At 38.0% G+C, this 23,698-nt stretch overlaps 1 pseudogene; it reads left to right on the top strand.

The window, feature by feature from the left end:
* The first annotated feature begins 308 nt into the window (after window positions 1-308).
* Window positions 309-18,621, top strand: LOC107765615 (putative serine/threonine-protein kinase At1g09600; annotated as a pseudogene).
* The last annotated feature ends 5,077 nt before the right edge of the window (window positions 18,622-23,698 follow it).

Genomic DNA, 23,698 nt, shown 5'->3' with positions numbered 1-23,698 from the left:
TAAAACTGTATCTCCAAAAACAAGAGTAAATTTCCTCGAGAAAGCAGAAGGAACCTGGTCATTAATTAACCATGGACTTAATTCATGAACTGTTTTCCATATTACGTTACATGACGACAAAAGCAAAGAATTCCTCGAAAATGACTCTTTTTACAATTATTACATTATTCCATTAAATATTTGCCGGTCTAGGGACAAAGAGAATTAAACTTCCTTAACATTTTTACCATTTCCTTTCTTTTATTTTATTAAAATGCTTCATTTTGTTAGTCATATCATCATCTTCTTCTACTTATTTGCATAGTTCTCTTAGTCATTACCACCACTTAGATTCAACACTTTTAGGAGATTCGTGACGTGAAGGGACCATCCATCAATGGGGTGTGTTCAAGGTAGGGGTTATGGTTTCTCTCCCGAGAGGTTTGAGAGCATGAAACTTGATAATGGTTATGTTAAAGGACGACGACGACAACAACAACAACAGAATAAGAGGGATATGAGTCGAATTAGGGAGCAAGAAGGGAATGGGAGGAATCATGGAGTTGAAGTAGAAAAGAGAATTATTAGTAGAGATCAAAAGGAGATGATCAAAGGAAGGGATGGAATTGGAAAATGGAAATAGAAATGGAGTTGGAGTTAGAATAGGAAATGAATTATCAAATAGAGGCACAAGGAAAATGGAAGGAGATGAATTGGTGGATGGATGGCCAAAATGGCTAGTTGATAACATTCCTAAAGAGGTTTTGGTTGGTCTAGTTCCAAAGACTGCTGATTCTTATGATAAGCTTGCTAAGGTAAGTTTCAACTCTTACGTGTTCAACCTTTAAGATTCTCAATAGTAAAACTCTTATTATTCGACATTATGAGTACAGAATCTAATATCTATTGAAATTTTAATTTTTTTATGTAAATATCATAGAAAATATTGGGTTCAACTGAATATCCATAGTAGATAATGTTCATCTGCATCTGCACCCCAATCCTATTTTTTTCGCTAAAATCAATGACAATATTATAAAACTATAAACAAAATGAATCGTGATTGTACATCTTATAATTTTTTCAAGATGTTGCCTTTGTGAATGAGACGTGAAGATGCTTTCTTAGTACGTACGTATTTAAGCTATTCAAAACGATAACCTAAACATGATTTGTATTATAAAAAATCCAAATATAAATGCATCTTATTTTTGCAGGTAGGGCAAGGGACATATAGCAATGTGTATAAAGCAAAAGATAGGAAGAGTGGGAAAATAGTAGCCTTAAAGAAGGTTAGATTTGATACATCAGAACCAGAGAGTGTAAAGTTTATGGCAAGAGAAATCATAATATTGAAGAAAGTTGATCATCCAAATATTATCAAGCTTGAAGGCTTAGCCACTTCAAGAATGCAATATAGTCTTTATTTGGTTTTTGATTTCATGGAATCTGATTTAACTAAACTTATCAATCGCACTGAAGGAAAACTCACTGAGCCTCAGGTAATTATTACTTAATTATTTTCCTCCTTTTCTAATGTTTAGAAAAAATTGCATAATTTAAGTGCTAATAGTAACTTCCTAATTATTTATAGTTTTTGCTCGTAATGTTTTGGAATGAAAAAAAAAATTATTAATGAAGAGCGATATATCTAAAATCACATGGAAAAAAGTTCTGTCAAAAGATTTAAAATATGTTATTATTTAGACATATCTAACGGAAGAAATAGAAGACGACAATGAAAGTTGAAAATAAGTATAGTTTGGAATTGAGTAGTAGTTATCAGACTTAAACAAGTAAACATACTCATTAAATCATCAACCTTTTTGGGAAACTAAACTTCACTATTATTTGTTATTTTTCTAAATAAACTTATCCTTAGGCCAATTTGAAGTTATTTTAAAGAAGAATAGTAGATTGGTGTCATATTTTAGGATTTTAGACTTTAGAATATTGATTAACAATTTAATTGAGTAAAAAAAACAGATAAAATCATGGATAATCCATGTAGACTTTTTTCATAACTATGTCTTCTATTAATAAAGTACTACTAGAAAAACAAAAATTAACGATGGATAAATTTTGTAGCTAACTAAAAAAATACGTCGCTAATCCTATTTAGCGATAGATTATCAAGAAAATTTTGTTAGCTATAATTTTTAGCGATAAATTAATAATGAATTTCGTAGCTAATTCTATTTTTTTTTTTATAGTGAGCCTAATAAAATGTACTGTAACACAACTTGCAGGTAAAACGTTACATGGAGCAGTTGCTCTACTTCAACATTGCCATGAGAGAGGGATACTACATAGGGATATTAAGGGGTCAAATCTGCTAATAGACAAGAATGGGATGCTCAAAATTGCTGATTTTGGGCTTGCAAATTTTTACCAGACAAAGACAAAGAGTTGGGATTGATCTTTGGAGTGCTGGTTGCCTTTTGGCTGAGATGTTTGTTGGAAGGCCTATTATGCCTGGTAGAAATGAGGTAAACAACATTTTTTAATTGTTTTTATTGTTGAAACCAGTGAATGTATTCGCGCTTCGCGCGAATTATTAGATTTTACGAATATCAAAAAATTTAAAATTTATTTTGTCTTCAAATTCAAATATTTCAATTTAACCAATTATATTATCCACACTTAGCTTTATACATTTTATATAATTCTCCATCACTTAGAGTTTTTAGTCTTCAAAAATACTTGATTGTTGTATAATCAATATAAGTGAAAAAATACTTTTATTTTTCTCAAAAGAAATTAAAGAAGGAAAAGAATTTCAAGAAAAACTTCTTCTGTGCATATGTTTAACAAATTCAAGACGGTTAGTTCGTTGTACATTTATTATGTGCATATAAATACTTAATTATAGGAATTTGTCTGTAATTTTTGTCTTTTATTTCCATTTCTTTTTCTTTTTAAACCCTTTTATCTTTAACTTTTCCTTTTTTTTCTCCCCCCTTTCTTACTTCTCTACCCAATCATTTTCTTTAAAAATGTCGAATCATTTTTTCTTTCTTCAACATCCTAATAATAAAGATAACTAACCAAAAAATAATAATATTCAAGTCTTAATATAAACTATGAAAAAAGATTTAATAATAGTGCATAAAAATATACTCCATTATAGGATATGATTATTATTTACGCATTGATTATCTAATTTAATTAGTGAATACGAAAAGAATCAGTTTAATTAGAGAACAAATAGTTAGCAACTTGAAAAGCACCAACATTTAAAAAAATTTCTTTTTTGATTATTGGACTTAAACAAATTTTCTTAGAATCCTTGCATTAATTTGATGCATGTCTTCTTCGTGCTGCTAGCCACTTCCTTATTTTCCAATTTTGTTTTACCATTTGGTCGTTTTAATACTTTCCTAGTGAATTATGTTTGGTTGATGATTATTAAGTAACTATAAAGATGAATCTTTCCATAAAACGCTCATATACAATTTTGGGATTGGTGAAAGCCAACAGGAATAATCTTCCATCACATGTAACATTTTTTTAAGTGGACGCCGAAATAAAATTAAAAGATAAGAAATAAAACAAAAGAAAATTTTTCTTGCACGAGAAAATTTTCCTTGCACACAAGTAATTTCTTTATTTTCTTCTTTTCCATAGAGATATGATCGACTATCCTTCAACATCCAATGTAAATTGCAGGAATATTTACATATTATAAATATTTACTAATCTTCTTTGCTAAACAAAAGATTAGAGAGCCTAAATAAGAAAAACAACTGGATAAATCTATTACATATTTAACTTTTTTTGGTTTCTCAAGTTGAACTTAACTTGACAACATAATACGGTTCAAGATTTCCTCCAAGCCAATATTATTATCTTAACACCATAAGACCACTCACTCTCCTATATAAAAATGGAAGCTTCAACTCCGCTTTCAACAAAAGTTGAAATTCCATTATCATTAGAAAACAATAATTATAGTAAAATTTAAATTCATTAAACCAATGAAAGAAATTAAATGTCCTCTTCTTCAGTTTGTTTTCAATTCCACAGCAAATGCTACCATTTCTTGTTAAGCAGCTAGGTTTTGCCGCTATTTTCAAATCACTGAATTTCACAAACAGATTCCAAAATCATACTGTGTAAAAAAAATATGAACTTTGCACGTATAAAGAAATTAAGACAAATAGGAGTAGGAAAAAGTTTATGAACTTAGAGAGTGAATCTAATTACCTTGAAGAAAAACATTCAATGTCAAGGTAGATATCATCAGGTGTACCACGCTCATAATGCAGATGAGATAGCACGAAATACCAAAATCTAGCAAAATGAGTAAGAAACAATTATTGAACTCAAAAATATAAACTTTTCAATAAAAACGTAGGCATATTTTTGCCAATAAGGAAATGTGGAAATTTGAATGTGCTGCGAAGATGGAACATTTTTATAAATTCAATCAAGATAGAATATTCATGCTAACTGTTACGCAACGCCTTCCTGATGATCTTTGGAAGGGCAACGTAAGGCTAAGCAACCGATGTCAGTGCGGTTGCTGTCCGCCAATGAGGTCCTCGCCGCACGCTAGACTAGATTGTCAGTGCCGTGCGGGAAAACCAATGTCGTGGGCAATTGCGGAAGCTTGAGAGAGAATTGGGTTTTGAATGCTGATGATGATTTTATTGATGACTGAAAATGATGATTACAATGATGTGGTGTCGAGGGGGAGAGACACCAGAAAATGCTGATTGAAATGTTTGATTGTTTGGTCCCCCTTAATAATGCTTAAAAAAAATAAACCAACATTACAAGACTAGTCCTAATAAAGCTGTAGAAGCACACTGAAATGAAAATGATGTAAACTAGCCTATGATTACAATGAAAAGGACTTAGATTATTACAAGGAAAAACTAAGTCCGATGGCAGCATCTTTGTCTTGCGGGTCAGGGTCTGCGCGCGCGTTGCTGTGGGCGCGCGCGACACTTGATGTGCTGGCCTGAGGCTGGGCACTGGTGCTTGGCATCAGGGTCTGTGCGCGAGGCGCTGTTGGAATGGGCCTGCAGCTGGGCGCTGGCGAGGCATCAGGATTTGCGCGCGCGGCATTGTCAGGGCGCGCGGCGCTGTTGTCATTGGCCAGCCCTTGGGCGCTGGCGAGAGGCATCGGTGGGGCGACAGAGGCACATGCGCGCTTGTCACTTGGCGCAGCCAAGACCACGGGGCCGACCATGGCGCTAGGCATTGTGAGGCTTGCTAGGCCGCCATGGGGCGCGACCAAGGGGTCATGGGGCATGTCTGGAAAGCAGCCCATGACATTCTCCCCCACCTGAGTTGGCGCCGTCCTCGGAGCCTTGTGATGATGATGATGATGATGATGTTTCTGATGGTTGTTGGATGGGAGGTCTGCGCCCCTCTGTTCTTTGAGCTTGCTGTTGTAGCGAAGCAATGATTTCATGCGGCTGACATGGAAGACTGGATGGATCTTCCACCAGGATGGAGTTTTGACCTGGTATGTGGACTTCCCAATGCGTTTTTCAATGGGCAGGGGCCCGATGTATTTTTGTTGCAGCCGAGGGTCATGGGTCCTTTCTGCAAACAAGTACTGCTTTGGGATGTGTAGCATTACTTTGTCCCCTGGTTGATGTTGGGAAAAGCAACGCTGTTGTTCGGTGAACCTTTTTGCCCGCTCTTGGGCCCTGGTGAGATAGCTCCGCACTATCTCCATGTTGCGCTCCCATTCGCTCGAGAAGTTGGAAGCTCGAGGAGATTTCGGCATGGTTGATGCATTCACCGTCTGCGGGAGAAGCGGTTGCTGTCCGGTAACAATTTCAAAAGGGCTCTTGTTTGTATGATGGCTCTTTTGAGAATTGAAACACAGTTGAGCAGCATCCAGGAGCTTCACCCAATGCTTCTGTGATCCGGTTGCGAAGTTGCGGAGATATTCCTCCAGCATGTCATCGAACCGGTCTGTCTGGCCATCCGTTGGTGGATGGATGTCTGTGTTGTGACTCAATGTTGACCCAAAGCACCTGAAGAGATGGGTCCAAAAGTTGCTAGTGAAGCGTGAGTCGCGCCTACTAACAATGTTCTTGGGCAGGCCCCAATGTTTGACAATGTGCGAGAAGAAGAGTCGAGCTGTATCTTCCGCTGATGCATTTTGCGGGGCTGCTATGAAAGTTGCATAGTCTGAGAACTGATCTATGACAACCATGATGGATGCAAGATTGCCGACTTGGGGCAATCCCGTGATGAATCTGAGGGAAACACTTTCCCATGGTCTCTGAGGGACATGTAAGGGCTGCGAGGGCCCCGGCTGTGATGAGTGATCCGACTTGTCCTTGTGGCATGGCTGACAAGTCTTCACACGATGATGAGCGTCACCAGTCTTTTGAGGCCGATGACATGATGACTGATTGTTGCTGCGAAGAGTAGCCTGAACCTGGGGTTCATGTTTGTTGACTACCTTCTCCAACTGCATGGCCGAGATGTTTTCAGCGGCCATCTTTATGGGAAAGCATGGTATGGTGCAGGGCTTGGCCCCGTTTTCTCCCATCATCAGGAGCATGTTGGCAAATGGTACTGGAATGGTGTTGGTTTGCCTCATGAAATCCAAACCCACTATGATGTCGAAGTCATCTATGATTGCGATGCGCAGGTCGATGCTTCCTTTGTATGGGCCAAGTTTCACTGGGACATTTGTAGCTGTTCCACCCAATGTCTGAGGTGGTGAGTTTATAGCCTTGACACGGCCTTTGCTCTTTTGTACAACAAGACCTAGGCGCTCTACTTGCATTGATGACAAGTAGTTATGGGTGGCACCCGTGTCTATCAATGCGTGAAGGGGCTTGCCGTTCACTTTCAATTCGACGAACATTAGGGTCCTCGCTTGCTTAGGAGGTCCTTCGTCCATCTTTTCTTTCCCTTTCCTGGTGATCGGGACTGATGTTTTCTTAGGAGGACATGCACTGGTCCCCGCTAAGGCATGAGGGATAGAGCCAACAATTGCATTGAAGGCGCCTACCTGGTCGTCGTCTGATGAGTCTGATGTGTCTAACTCATCCTCGACCGTCTGATGAGCATTGACCTTGATGTTTGGGCATTCATTGTTCCAATATGCCCCGCCGCAATGACGGCATTCTGAGGGAGGCTTTCTCCCCTGATTGTTGTTGATGGATGCAGCACTGTTGCTGTTGGAGGGAGGAGTCTTAGTTTTTGATGCACTCCGATCTCCCCCACTTTTGCTTGGGCCACCATTGTTGGGATGGTGCCCGTTGAATCCCCCTCGGACAGACGGCTGGGGCCTGTCGTTCTGAGTTCCCAAATGATAGTCGCCAAGGCATTCTGCAGCTTGAATGGCCTTGGGCAGGGTGTCTACCCGTTGTCGCTGTAGTTCCATACGGGCATGAGGTTTCAAACCTTCTATGAATGCGAAGAGTTTGTCTTTGTCCCCCATGTCGCGTATGTTTAGCATGAGCGCGGAGAATTCGCGCACGTACTCCCTCACTGATCTGGTGTGGCGGAGGTCCCGTAGCTTTCTCCTTGCGTTGTATTCCACATTTTCGGGAAAGAACTGCAGGCGTATGGCTTACTTCAATTCGTCCCATGTCTGAAGAGTATCTTCACCGGCCTTGATGGCTTCGTGTTTGACCCGCCACCAAAGTTTGGCATCGCCCTGAAGATACATGGCAGCAGTCGCTACCTTTTTGGATTCCTCCAAATGGCCCACGGCATCGAAGTATTGTTCGATGTTGAAGATGAAGTTTTCCACTTCTTTAGCATCCCGGGATCCGTCGTATGGCTTTGGCTCCGGTATCTTAAGCTTTTGTGGAATGGGGGTGAGATCTGCTGCACCCCTGATGTGATGGTTGCCTTCTCGAAGTAGGCTCTGTAAGGCAGCATTGACAACGTTGAGCTTGTCAGTCAAGTCGTTTATGGTTTGCTGCATGGCAGTTAGTCTGTCTGCCTCATGTTGCTGATGGGCTAAATCGTCGGCACGCTCCTGTTGGAGGTCCTCAAATTTGCCATGGATGTTGGCAGTTTCAATGGCTGCCGTTTGTCGGTCCTCGTCGGAGTCACGACTGATGTTTGCAATGTCATTTTCGGCCTGCCGCATTCGGCGGTCCAGGTCGTCCAACCTTTGCACTAGGTTGTTGCTTTGATCAGGCACCGTTTCTACGATGGGTCGTAATCGGTCAACCGTCTCTTCTAGGGATGCTAGACGCTCCCCATGATTCACCATGGTCAGAAATGGTGATGATGGCAAATGTTCCCTCGTCCGATGTCGAGCCTAGGCTCTGATACCAACTGTTACGCAACGCCTTCCTGATGATCTTTGGAAGGGCAACGTAAGGCTAAGCAACCGATGTCAGTGCGGTTGCTGTCCGCCAATGAGGTCCTCGCCGCACGCTAGACTAGATTGTCAGTGCCGTGCGGGAAAACCAATGTCGTGGGCAATTGCGGAAGCTTGAGAGAGAATTGGGTTTTGAATGCTGATGATGATTTTATTGATGACTGAAAATGATGATTACAATGATGTGGTGTCGAGGGGGAGAGACACCAGAAAATGCTGATTGAAATGTTTGATTGTTTGGTCCCCCTTAATAATGCTTAAAAAAAATAAACCAACATTACAAGACTAGTCCTAATAAAGCTGTAGAAGCACACTGAAATGAAAATGATGTAAACTAGCCTATGATTACAATGAAAAGGACTTAGATTATTACAAGGAAAAACTAAGTCCGATGGCAGCATCTTTGTCTTGCGGGTCAGGGTCTGCGCGCGCGTTGCTGTGGGCGCGCGCGACACTTGATGTGCTGGCCTGAGGCTGGGCACTGGTGCTTGGCATCAGGGTCTGTGCGCGAGGCGCTGTTGGAATGGGCCTGCAGCTGGGCGCTGGCGAGGCATCAGGATTTGCGCGCGCGGCATTGTCAGGGCGCGCGGCGCTGTTGTCATTGGCCAGCCCTTGGGCGCTGGCGAGAGGCATCGGTGGGGCGACAGAGGCACATGCGCGCTTGTCACTTGGCGCAGCCAAGACCACGGGGCCGACCATGGCGCTAGGCATTGTGAGGCTTGCTAGGCCGCCATGGGGCGCGGCCAAGGGGTCATGGGGCATGTCTGGAAAGCAGCCCATGACATAACACATGAGTATAACAATACAAATGACCCAAAAAAAAGAAGAATATAACAGTGTAAATTACGACTATGCAATAGAACAAAAAAAATACCGTAGACTTCACTGGTGTACTTGGAGAATTTTTCAATGCACATTTTAAGTTAAAATGGATGGATCATATCTTGATAGCACAATGAGACTTACGTTATATTGTCCTTTTATCTCCTACCTTTGATGCATTAATACACATTAGTAAAAATAATTAAAGGGGAGGGGAGAAGAACCATAACGTTTTGAGAATTTAACATAGATTTTTTGGCTTTTTAATTTTAATATAAGCTAAACTAATAGAATGGAGAAGGAAAAAAATCAAAAAAGCCAGAAAAAAGATAAATATGAAAGCTGCCCAAATAGGGATGCCACATCAGCTGGCCAATTCCCAGCTTTATATTTATATATAGATGTTAAACTTTTTAGGAAACTAAATATAAAACAGCAACATCAATAACAACAACAACAACAATAACAAAAATAGAAAATACGGTAAAAATAGCACGGGCTAGCCAATTTTCGTACTGGCAATTGAAAAATAGTCAGTGTTTGCAAAGTCATTGAAATATAGTCACTATTTTGCTGAAACACGGAAAGTTCCAGCATAATATTCTGGATTTTGGAGCTCATGTGTATAAACTCCCAGCATATTATATTGGAACTCCGGGGCCAGAAAGTTCCAGTATAATATGCTGGATTATGGAGCTCCCAGCTCCCATACAAACTTCAAGCATAATATGTTGGAACTCCAGCACATTGTGAAATTCCAGCATATTATGCTGGAATCTCATATGTAAGGGTGTGTTTTCCAGATTTTATCTTTACATGAAAAAATGGCTAAATTTCAGTTACTTTTGAAACTATGGCTATTTTCCAATTATTTCTGATTTCCCCCCCAAAAATACGCTATTGTTGAATTGGGCTTTCGCCTATTATTCAAGATTCTCCATTGCTGCCTGTAGAAGTTCGGGTGGTGTCTTAATCTTAGTGTGACTGATCATTCGAAAAAACCCAACTTCACATCATTTCTGACCATCTTTCATATAGCCTAATAAATTACCAAGTTAAGGTCTGTTATACAAGTCATTTCTGACCATCTTTCCTATAGAGGGTGATTCATAATAAATTGATTAGTTTTATGCTGATTGTTAGCCTACTGCATCCTTCTCTTTTTTTCGGGGTTAGGACTAACAATATTAGCAAATTCACACGAGTAAAGTCAAATTAATAGAAAGTTGAAAATTAATGGTATGTAAAAGCTATAATAATACTATAACTTTTTTTTCCTTTCAGATAGAGCAACTTCACAAAATATTTAAGCTGTATGGGTCACCAGCAGAGGAGTATTGGAAGAAAGTGAAGCCACCAACATTTAGACCACCACAGAATTACAAGCCTTGTTTTGGTGAAGTATTTCCCAATTTTCCTCATTCTGCTTTTTCCCTTTTATACACACTTGTGCCTGTGGAACCTCACTTCCGTGGCACTGCTGCTACTGCTCTTCAAAATGAAGTTAAAATATTTCATGCCAAAAATATTGTACTATTCTATAACATCTACTAACAAAATGTCAAGTTGTTTTACTTTTTATCTTTTTCTGCTTTAACTATCCGGTATAAGCCAATTAATTTAGAATCGTGTCGGATATGCCATAAGAGGGATAAAGCACTCATATTAAAACATTTTTCATTCTCGAAACTCGAATTTGAGACTTGTTAAAAATTGAGATATCTCAATCAAAATAAGATCATCTTACACCGATTTAAACGAGAGTTAGTAGAATTTAAGGTGAAAATGATAAAGCCGATTATAGGACATGAAATGTGCGAGTTCGAATTGGCAAAAACTTACCCGTACCGGGTGTATATACCCAATTTAGGATTGACATCACATTTCTATCTTTTATTTCCCTCAGTTTTTCTTCTAACATAGGTTTCACTCTTCATCGCTGATTTAACAAGAAGCTAAAGTTTACTTTTTCAACGATGCAATTGCAAAATTAATGTACAATATTATGCCAAAAACTCAATTGAGAATATATTGTGGGAGACAAGTTTTGCAAGTAAACATAGGTTACTTTTTGCTTAGGAGTAAGCAAAACTAAAATATAACTTCAATAAATATGGAATTATCTTTATGTTTGAATTCATGAAAGTACCAGGAAAGAAATGTAGTCGGCCTCCTCCTCTTCTTTTTTTCTTATCAATAAATCCTAATAAACTACAACTTTATTTTTTCGTGTAATCTATGGAAGAATTTTTGAACAAATGGGCTTTTCCCAATTGTTTTCTTGTATTTTTGGTATACTTGCCGCTAGTTCAGGTTGACTTTAACATGGTTAAATAAAATAACATGTGTCATTTATTTATAGGATGAGTGTAAACACTCGGTGCAGATAAATATTTACCGATTGCATTGGTAATATAGAGCATTAGTAACCTTATTGGAAGGCAGCTAAATAAGTTTTTTTTAAGTATAAGGGAGGTAAATACAAAAAGAAAAAAAAGAAGATTCGTTTTATAAATTTACTTTTTACTGATAGAATATGTGTATATTGTTGAGCACTAAATTTTCCTAAATATTGTCTTAGTTCTTTATAACAAGTCCATTAGCATGTGGGCTCTCTGAACTGCCAATCATCAAAGTAGAAGAGGATGCGCCGGGCCAATCCATTGATATCACAAGGTATGTTTTCGTAAAAATGGCGTGTGGCGGCCACTAAATAAGATGGTGTTTATTTTTTATCCATCAATTCTAATACCGAGTATAGCCACTACTCTATTAAAATTTATTTTGAAAAGATATTTTTACCCTTTCTTCCATTTCTTTTCTTCCCAAACCCTCGCTTCTCTCTGTACAGAAGTGGCTGGCTATGTGTGCTTCTCTCTCAATCTCTTATGTGCATTTTTTCTCTCAGTAACAATGGCTATGTCTCTGATCTTAAACTCGTCCTTCAGCCAAGCTATTCTAAGTTTACATCCTTAAATGTATTATAATTTATTAGTTCCTTTTGTATAAAGTGTCTTTTAATTCATGTGTTTGTGTCTCGAAAAAACACCATGAATGCCTTTTAGAAGATATTTCATGAAAGAGAAAATGAAGGTTCTGTAGTCTTTTAGTTTTTTAGTTGTTTCTTTTTGTTATTAGCTTTCTGTTGTGTAATTTGACATCAATCTTATATGTAAATTGCAATTATTATTATTATTATTATTATTATTATTATTATTATTATTATTATTATTATTTTTGTGAAAAGATACAATTAACGTTTGGTTTTCTGCTACGTTATGGATCTTGAACTTACAGTTACAAGTTTAAAAGTTAAGGACACTTGGTCCTGAACTTCGAGTTCCAAGTTCAAAAGTTAAGGACACTTGGTCCTGAACTTAGAATTACAAGTTCAAAAGTTAAGGACACTTCGTCCTGAACTTAGACTAACAAGCTCAAAAGTTAAGGACAATAGTCCCTGAACTTATAGTTACAAGTTCAAAAGTTAAGGACAATAGGTCCTGAAGTCCTGAACTTAGACTAACAATCTCAAAAGTTAAGGACAATAGATCCTGAACTTAGGCTAAGAAGCCCAAAAGTTAAGGACAATAGGTCATGAACTTACAGTTACAAGTTCAAAAGTTAAGGACAATAGGTCCTAAAGTCCTGAACTTAGACTAACAAGCTCAAAAGTTAAGGACAATAAGTCCTGAACTTAGGTTAAGAAGCCCAAAAGTTAAGGACAATAGGTCCTGAATTTAGACTAACAAGCTCAAAAATTAAGAACACTTGGTCCTGAACTTACAGTTACAAGTTCAAAAGTTAAGGATATATAGTCCTGAAGTCCTGAAGTTAAGGACATGAGCAGAAGGGTATTCTCGTCTAGGCAGTTAAAGTTTATTAAAGCTGTAGTTAAAGACTAAAGATATTTTAAACAATGGCTTAAAAGTAAATACATGTGTTATTAGTGGCTAACCGTGCACTTCTCCCTATGTTTTCACTTCTTCCATTGAACTAAGGTTTCTAGAAAAAAAGAAAATCAATTTGAAATATAGAGCTTTTTGTTAAATTATAATTTATGTGAAAGAAATAGGTACTCTAAAGGGCTGCTATTTAGGAATTAACTAATGTATTCTGAATTTCAATTTCTCAATTTAATTTTTCGGGACATCAATATCCTGAATTGTCCTGAAACTAAGATTTTTAGTTTAAATATTTAGGAAAAAAATAAGTACTGAAAAATCTCTAAATAGCAGTCATAAGAACGACTGTTTGTGCACTAACCTAAGAAAAACCCATATTACACGCAAATTTCAATTTGAAATGAATGTTTTTTAAGAGCTAGTATTTAAGTTCTAATTGAAAGTTATAGAACTTGGAATTGATCGTGAATGCTACAAAGAAGAAAAAATAATTAGAAAGCACGATTTTACTTTTGCTGTTAGTTGTGTGGAGGTGGTATTAGTATATGCTTCTTTCTATTTTTATTTATTTATATAATTTATAAAGAGCAAACATAGGTAACTGGTCATATTCTTTTGTTTATTTCATTGCTTTTGCTTTTTCCATGATTAAGAGGCGCGCGCGGGGAGGGGGGGAATCAATATAATTTTGACTTTGGCCCTTAAAAGTTAAAAATATCTTTCTTTCTTTTTTTCTTTTTTCTTTTCCGACATTTGAAACCAAAACTCCCAAGTTTAAGTCGTTAATTATAGTGCTTAAGTTTTTCTTTTGCTTTAGTAAATTGCTCACCAAATTCTCTCTCACAACCCCATAATGTCATAATTACATATGTGATTATTAAAATGACTATTATTGTTCTAGAATGTAACTTAAGCATCCTCTTAGGCAGTGGCAGAGTTATGTTTGACACCCCTTCATCGAAAAATCATTTTGTAATATTTTGTGTTGCTAGGTAAAAAAATATATTTTATACTTATATATTATATAATTAAATTTTCTTTTCTTTTTCATGTGTTTTATTTTTTATTTTTTGAGACCTCATAATAAAAATATTGGTTTTGTCACTCCTCCTAGACAAAAGTAATCATAAAAGTGAAGTCTTTAGGGACCAAGACAAGTTAAGTTCTTACACATGGATGTCACAAAATATACAAATATGTCACAAAGTTCATTGTGTAATCATTTAGTCTTATTTCCATTATCCCGTTCAATATAAGAGGATAATTATATCAGGAGTACAAGAAGCCATCATTACATTATTTCTTTTTCTTCTATTTCATTTGATAAATTACAACGTACAACAGATCTATATTTTATTTGTAATATAAAATAAATATATGTTACATTTAGCATATTAAATTAATTTATGTTACATTTAGCTTTTTACAAAAGGCTTTTGATAATTAAATTAGAACAGAGATAATCAGTTATTTATTTATATATATAACTTTTTCATACTAAGCCAAATGAGTAAATGATGTAATTTCATTGAAAAGCCCATATTTCTACTTGGAGTAAAGAAGGATTTATAGATTAGCTCTTCTGTGTTTTTTTGAATATTTTTTTTGCTTTAATAATTAATTAAGATGCTTTATTTTATTTTCTCTAATCTTTTTCCCTCTATTCTTTCAATTTTAATGTGGAGGGAATTGCACCACAGGAAGAAATTAAAAGGCAAACGGGTTCGGAAAAATAAGGAGGGCTACCAAAAAATACTCTCTAATATTTCTGAACATTCTGCAGAGGTAAACTCTTTTTCCTTTTCTTTTTAGTTTTTTATTAAATTATATATGAAAGGAAAAAAGAACTGATAGGAATTTGTCTCTTAAATTAACAAAATGAGAGCATAAAAATGCAACTTATGACCTATTTTTCAAATTTTTATAGTTTGAAGAATATATTTCTAGTTTTTAAACCTCACGCTACTCTTGAGCTCCAAAGAATAGTATTGAAAAATAGAATATTTTCTAGTGCGATACTGACTTAGTAGGCGTTTAGTCATAGATTCCAAATATTTTTGACTTTATTTGAAATTTATAAAGTTGGAATTTAAGATAAACTTATGTTTGGTTATACTTTTTATAAAGCAAGAGAGAACACTTTATTTGAAATTTATGAAGATGGAGTTAGAAAACAAGTTTGGAGCAATTTTCCAAATTTGGAATCCAACTACAAGTTGAATTTTAAACTTTTACAACCAAACACTATTTTTAAAATAAAGTAAAAAATTATTCCGGAAAAAAATGAATAAAATACAAGGCCAAATGGCTCTTTAATGATCTTATTTCAGTAAGAGCCATGTTTGGACTGGCTTAAAAGCTTTTACGCCATTTTTAGATGTTGAGAGTATTTGGCAAAAAAGAAAACAGCTTAAAAAAAGTTAAAATTGGCTTAAAAAAAGCCAAAAGCCACAAATTGGCTGATCCCAACTCTTTTTTTTAGCTTAAAAGCCAACTATCTTTGACCAAATATTTTACCCTCTTATCCCTAATAATATTTATTATTCCAAAAATGTCCTTCACAACAAAATCTCAATTTAACTCTATTCTTTCACGTTCTCTATTCCTACGACTTCCTCCCTTGAATTTCTTCATTTTGCTCTTTTTCTTTCTGGTTCTTCTCCGGTTGGTAACACTTGATTTGATTCACATTTTGAGTTTTTACTTTATTTTTTTGTCCACCGCCACTCATCTAGATGGGATTATCTAAAGTATTTCCCAATTGTTTTCTTTTCATTTCATACTATTTTTTTATATCAATAATCATGCAATTCATATGTTTCCCCAGTAAGCTTGGAATTTCAAGAAATAAATAAAAAATTTACATGGTTGAAAGAAGTGAATAATAAGAGTTCAACAATTATATTTATAAAAATTATCTTAGGTGATCAGTTCAAAGTTAATTATTTCATATTTATATTAATAAGTTTAAAATAAAATATTATAGTAATAAGCTTCTTTATAGTGTTAGCAACTTTAAGGATATTTCAATCATTTTAATAGAAAAATTGCTTATTAGCACTTGTTTACCAAACATTTCAACAGTTTTTTTCAGCTCTACCACTTTTATCCAAACACATAACTGCTTATTTATAAAACTAGCTCCAGTACTTAAAAAGTGCTTTTAAGCACTTGTGCTTAAAAGCTGCTTTTTTTTAAGCCAATCCAAATGAGCTCTAAATCATATCTTCTCTATTTTCTTGATCTTAAACCGAAGGAATGGTAAAATGGTATACATTTTTATTGTTTACCTCGAAAAATGGGAGTAATAATTAAATATGATTTGTGGTTTTAAAGATATGTGATTTATTCTAATACTAGTGAATATATAAGCAATATTAGGTTTAAGTAAGAAGAATTGATATACCAAATCAGTGTTGCTAGAGTAATAAGGACCTCGAGCTCGATTTTCTTGGGGGCCTCGAGGTGAGCTAAGAGCAATGAAATATGAACAATAAAATAAAAGCAATAAAGCTGAAGAACACTTGCTGAGCACAGTAAACAACAAAAGCAGGGTAGAATATTCTATTGCAGTGAATAATGTGTCTTTTACAAATGATTGAGGTCCCCTTAATATTGGAGGAGAAAACCCCCCAATATAGTACATTCCTAATTGTGATAAAGAATTCTATTGGTAAAGGTGTATGACAACCTAGTACGGACTTGTACCATTTCGTACAAATCGTATCTTTTAATTTATGCCTTGATCCACGTGTCCTTGAGAAATTCTCACTCTTTCTTGAGTGTCCTCGAGATTGTACTGCCCTCGATGTAGGTCGTGCCAAGCCTTCGATCTGCTTCCTCGAGGTGTGTGTCCTTCAGCCGGGTCCGACCCCTACTTCGAGTCTCCCAGACTCGGACTCATAGCCCAATTTGAGACTTCAAAATTGGGCTCCTTGATTTTGACTGTATACAGATAGTCCCCGCATTTTTTAGAATAAGATGATAAGAAACGATTTGAACCACAATTTTCCCGAGCCTCTCGCGATGATGTCATGCTCATGACATAGGCGCTTGAAGTGATCGAAATGTCCCGTCGGTCTATTTTCCCAAAAACATTGAATGCATACCAGCATTGGTCGGCCACTAGTGCCGCCGAACCATCATTTTCCTCCTATAAATATGAGGCGATTCCTTCAAGTAAAGAATTTTACTCTTTCTTCTCCCTTTTTCCATCTTCATCTCTTTCTCCAATCATCCATTTCTTCCGCCTCTTCAAGCGTTGGAAAATGCAAGGCTTCCGCCTGAAACACCATATCCTTGTGCAACTTGTTTTATTTGACTTACAATCATGGCCAAAACTTCCAAAACGATCCCCAAAAAGGATAAAGCATTGTCTTCTTCTGCCTCTCGGTCGGCCAAATCGGTGGTGCCCGACACTTGAGGAAATCAACCCCGGTAATTGCATTATTAAGAAAGACTTCGGCATCGAGAATCCTCCCAATGTCCTAGGCCGATATGAGCACGTATCTCGATACATTAGCTTGGTAACGAAGCAGCTTATCATGTCAAGAGGGACTACCACTGGGGGGATAAGGTTGAGGTTCATATCCCGAGCCCCGATGAAAGCATTACTACCCACAAGGAGGGATTTTTGAATATTTACACTTACCCCTTCACACTGGGTCCCTTCGATCCGGTGGTGATCGACTTCTACAGAACGTACGAAGCCACCCTCGGTCAGATTCACCCTTCCTTTTGGCGTATCGTGATCATGTTGCGGTATTTCTCTGAAAAGGCCAATGGTTTGGAATTCACCCTCAGCCACCTGATTTGGTTGTATCGGCCTCAGTTATTTTGAGGGCTTATCAAGCTGTAGCACCGAACAACAAAATCCTTCTTTGCCAGTACTGATGAACCCAAAGATCAAGGTTGGATGAGCCGGTTTGTTATAGTAAAGACTTCGGATGTCATCCCCGAGGACAAGATGCCATTCCAGAGAGGTGGAACTTTAACCGTAAGTGGAGTTTGTATTCCCTTTACCTATTCATACTTTGCTTCCATATTTCATAATGTTGTTATACTTCTTCTGGCAGCCAATGCTTGGGCGCCTCCAGCGGTGCCCGACCTCGAGGATTGGGTCCGAAAGTTAACTGCCACTTCTACCCACGACGAGCGCAAATGGCATGAGCTAGGGAAGGGCCAGTGGGAGGCCAAGAAGCACGGTAAGTGTCTTTTAACAGTTTCAAACGCTCATCATATATTGACAGTATTTTATTTACACATACTTGTGCAGGCCTCGACGATGCATCTGAAATGAGGCCAGCTCCGATTGAGGAAAAAGCCAAGCCTTCAAATCCAAAGTCTGAGAAGGACAATAAAAGAAAAAAGTTTTCAAAGCCCAAGGATCCTCAAAACAAGAAACCCTCTGCTCGAAGGCTGCGAAAAAGATTTGCTCAAACGGGCGGAAATTCGGTCCATGACTCCCCAGATAATAAAGAATATGATAATGAAGAGTCAGCATTGGTGACTCGGACCAAGAAGCCAGTCGAGGCCACCAAGCCTTCCGAACTGGAAACCTCATTCCGTGGAAAAGATGCCCCGAAGGAAGGAATGGGCTAGGACTATGTGTCCCCGGAGGTTGAGATCGTCCCTCCGTCCTCAACAACCATTCCAGAGGGGGTAGATACTGAGACCCCCAATTGTAATGAGAATGCCCCGAGTGAAGAACTCGAGGCCGCGACAATAGGTCACTCCCTTTCATTGCCAACCTTTTTCGAGGGGGAAATCGATGAAGCCAATCCTCTGCACATGCCCGATCCGAGTAAGGTCATTGGGGATGATCTTTTCCAGGGTTGCCACACCAGGATTGAGGATGCCGATGACCTGAATGATGCGTCCACTATCTTTGAGGAGGCTCAACATCTCCTTTCCCGGGTAAGTACTTACCTTTAGGATTGCAATTTTTTCTCTCTTTTCTTTTGACTAATATGTCTCCATTTCATGTATAGGTTGTTCAAAGTTCAGAGCTAAGCTGAGCCAATGTGAGGCCGAGCTCAAGAAAGTTTCGAGCGAAGAGAAAACCCTGAGACTCTTTTATAGCCAGAAGGAAGAGGAGCTTAAGGATCTCCGAACCGCACTGGCCAAAGCTCAAAAAGTGAGTCTGAGCTAGATGAGTAGGTAACTTTGATTTTAACAGAGTACGACCTTCTTATATCTCAGTTTGCAGCAGAAGCTAGATATGATTGGTAAGCTCCGAGGCGAGGTAGATCAAGTTCGGGCTAATTGTCATTAGTGGAAGAGGAACATGGATCAACTTGCTGCCGATAAGGAAGATATTGCGGCCCAAATAGCCTCGGTTATAGCTCAGTTTCGAGGTGTCGAAGCGAAGGGTCTGGCTCAGGCCAGGAAGATCGAGGGGTTAGAGGCTGAGCTGGCTAAAGCTCGTGATCTATTGCTATATATGCGAGGGAAGCCACGACCGTTCAAGCCGAGTTGAGGGAGGCCTCCGACCGAGGGAGAAGGAGCAATGAATTGGCTAAGTGCCAAGCCCGGAGGGAAACTCTCGAAGAAATCCATGCCCGAGGGTTCAACCTCGCCGAGGAGATAGCTGAAGCAAAGACACAGGAAACCGATGCTAGGTTTCTTGTCTCCTCTGATGATGAGGATATGGTGAGTGGCTCCCAGGATGAGGAAGGTGAAGAAGATGTTCCCGAAGGGGAGGAGACTTCCGAAGATAAGGCCGCTGAAAATGAAGACGATACTCCCGGGGGTGTGACCCCAAAAATAGATTAGGTTTCGTTTTTTGTGCAAGGGCCCCTTGTGGGCATTGTAATATATTTTGTAAACTTTCCTAATGAATATAAAGTATCTTTTTGCTCTATCCTCGATTTGTGTTGAATTTTATTTTATCCCCGTTTGTGGAAAATTTCGATGATTCAAACACTTAGCTCGAGTATTGGTTCGGACTCAGAATGCAGTAAACCCTTAGGCTTTTAATTGATCAATATCATACCCCTTAAGGTTTTGTTACTCCTCGAGCAAAGTTTAAATTGATTTGATGTGAGCTTGGGATGTCAGAATTCTTGAGTCTGATTCGAGGCCTCGACCTCTATATGTTTTGCCCTTTAAGTCTTCTAAGTTGGCCCTTAGGCTATACATCGGCCCTTAGGCTCTTTGAGCTAGGCCTTAGGCTCTTATATATTGGCCCTTAGGATCTTTAAGCTGGCCTTTAGGCTCTTATACATCGGTCCTTAGGCTCTTTAAGTTGGCCCTTAGGCTCTTAAGCTGGCCCTTAGGCTCTTAGACATTGTCCCTTAGGCTCTTAGACATCGGCCCTTAGGCTCTTTAAATTGGGCCGTTTCGGCCTCTAAAATGGCTATAATTTTTTCCTCTTTTTCGGCTAAAAGACTTAGTAAATATTTGTATACCTTAGCACGTGTTTTAGGTTCGATGTATCAGAACCTTATTAGTAATTTGTTTTTGTAAACATAATCGAATACCTCTTGAGGTTTTTCCGAAGACTGATGTTTATCGAAGCCTTTAAATAATTTGAGGGCTGAATTTATCGAAGCACATAGGTATTTCGAGGGTTGAATTTATTGAAGCCCTTTATATTTTGCTTTTGCCGAGGGTAGCCTGATTTAACCATTTTTTCGATGTTTGAAGGCCTTTAATTTATGGCAGAAGTCGGACGTCTCCGAGCTGCATTATTTTGGCCGTAGCCTTTATATGACTGTAGTCTTTTATATGGCCATAGCCTTCGGGTATGTCACTTGGACTTGTTTCCTGATAACTCTTCGAACTTGTTCGAAGAGTTAGTCCCCTAGTATATTGGCCTTGGCCTTTGTTTCGAGGGGGTTCCTCTTTGAGGTCTTATGAGTCCGAGTTTTTGATGACTCGGATGTATTGATCGTCAGTGATAGTCCCCAAGTATTTTTGGGGTGCTTTGGCTCTTGCCACTTCCCATAGGATTGTAAGTGTAGAGCTCATGTGTCGTCCCCTTTTTCTCGCAAAAATCGGGTTCATGACATTTGGGAGAACAACTCATTCCTTTTGGGAATTGGGTTTAATTTGAAGAGTCGCCACTTAATGATTAGGGTGCATTAGGACATCAAGAGGGTTTGATTTGAGTAACCAGAGATTGGGTAAGGGCTTAAAATTATTCCAAGGGGAAGGTGTTAGACACCCCTCAGAATCCACTAATGTGGTTCCCGGCCAGACAATTATTGTGAGTTTAGGGTACAACTAACATATAGACAAATAAAGCTCAAGTAAGAGGGGATTTCACATATAAAGGTTTGAAAAATAAACAAAGTTTAAAAGAGCAATTTGAGGAAGCAAATTCTAGAATGAAAATGTTAAAGAAATAAGAATAAAGGAAAGGGGAGGGGGGGGGTCCTAGGTTTACTAAAAATATGGATCACCCCACACAACGTCCGGTAATCACTCCTCAATGAGGGGCTACACGTGACGTTATCGTGTGGTCATCATATTCATATCTACCCTTTCCACCCCGTTAAGGTATTTAAAGCGCGGGTTGGTCTCGTTTACTTATTGCATGCTATTACCCGTCCCAATCCTATCAGTCCCGGAGGCATTTAGGACTACTAATCCTAAAAGGGAGGGATATTGGGCTTATTTGTAGTTTCAAAAGTTAAAAAAACTCTAAGGCGACGTACAAAACACGTATTGCAAGTTGGGGGAAAGCACATAACAAGCAGAGGCTCAGATATACCTCCTTGAACAAAGAAGCACGTAATCAACACGACTTACACATACTGTTTAGGTCTGATTATTATAGTTGAAGAAGGACGGTTACTGAGGCAGTTTTAGTTTATTACATAACTCAAATAAGAAGTCCGAGTCAGGCCTGCCTGCTGGTTGTAATAATTAAAAGAATCAAATTTAGCTTATAATTTTACTCTAAGGCTTGCCTAAGCGTTGGACAAGGATCCTATAGGCATAATATCTACTGGACTCAGAAAAAGCAATGAAACGGCAGGGTCTAAAACATACTGGTTAAACTTGCTAAATAAGGGTAATCAGATTATTAAAAGAGAGGCAGGATTTAAGCGAATTGATTAAAAGCTCTACAACTAACAGTACCCATTATTACTGATTTTAGATTTATGCTTAAGTAAAGTGGATCAGATTCGATTAGGAATTCCTATAGGCATGCTTTGTATGCGTTGCTGCTTTTAAACCTTGTAGACATAGTGTAAAAAATGCAGAAGTCTTATAGACATAGTATCTAAATGCATAGGACTGGTTTTAAACTTAGAAACATGGTATCTAGCTCGCATAATTTGTTTAAAACCTATGAGCATGGTATCTAGATCTAATTGAATATGCAGAATTGACAATCCTATAGGCATCATTTCTATATGAGGTTGAATATGCAGAATTCAGAATGGACCTATAGGCATGATTCCTATATGCATTTAGAATATGCAGAATTCAGAACACCTATATGCATAGTTTCTATATGCATTTTGAATATGCAGAATTGACAATCCTATAGGCATGATTTCTATATGAAGTTGAATATGCAAAATTCAGAATGGACCTATAGGCATGATTCCTATATGCATTTTGAATATGCAGAATTCAGAACACCTATAGGCATGTTTCTACCCTTTGCATACACATTTACCCACCCTTTTTCAATAGCCAGCCCCAAGCATTTATTACAAATTATTACAACCCAGAATAAATAAAATTACATCAGAAAAATACGAATAGAAGTACAACTAGAGGAAGCCTGATTCTGACTTTCTCACTGAGTTATGAAGTAAACCAACTCCAAGACCATTGATCCAAATCCTTTCTCAAATCTGAGTGTGTCAAAGTTCCCTAAGAGCCTCAATGGGACTCTGGGCAATGCTCACACCCAAATTGTTTTATCAGAATGGGATAAGTACAGTGTGGAAGGGCCAACCCTCAAATGTCCAAGTTCAGAAGGAGCTCAAAGGGGTCCTAAGACAAGGCTCACAATAGGGGGGGGAAGAACTTAAGGACTAAGAAAGTGTGCAAGTGAAGAACATAATTCTAAAAGGGGGAAAGGAGAGAGAAACAGCTACAAATAAGTACACAAAAAAAGGGTTCAGGGGAATAGGGAGATTGTAAAGAGCCTATTGCCTAGGCAAGGGCAAACTTCAGGCATACCCAACAATGGAGGATGCTAGCATACCCATAAGCCTGCCAGACCACACACACTATTAGAGGCTAGGATCCCGAGGGATCAAGCTTGATTCATGGACAATAATTTGCAGTATTGCCATGCCTCAAACCATAGCATGAACACATAGGGGTAGGGGTTTGGGATTCATAATAGAACAGGCAGAAAGAAATTACAGCACGCTAGAGTAAGTGCATTGAACTATACATAAGTAGTAGGTAGACATGCAAGTAAAGGTAGTAAATAAACACATTGTTGTGATTGCTGAAAATCTTAATCAGAACATACCAGTTTAAAGAAAGCAAATAGAGAAAAAACAGGCAGCAGGACTTGCAAACAGGCCACAGTACAAGTAATAAGAGAGAATACTTTTAAGTGTAAGTGTGAGTTCAGAAAAGCTACGAGTGTTGGTGTGTCCTTGTGTCAATGAAAGAGTCAGGTATTTATAGTGTGAAAACAGGCAGAAAATAAGGTAAGGATTGTAGTTCAGAAATAATTAAGGAAATATGTGTCAATTAA

Source organism: Nicotiana tabacum, chromosome 1, assembly GCF_000715075.1.
Source record: "Nicotiana tabacum cultivar K326 chromosome 1, ASM71507v2, whole genome shotgun sequence".
NCBI lineage: Eukaryota > Viridiplantae > Streptophyta > Magnoliopsida > Solanales > Solanaceae > Nicotiana > Nicotiana tabacum.
This window is presented reverse-complemented; position numbering and strand designations above follow the sequence as displayed.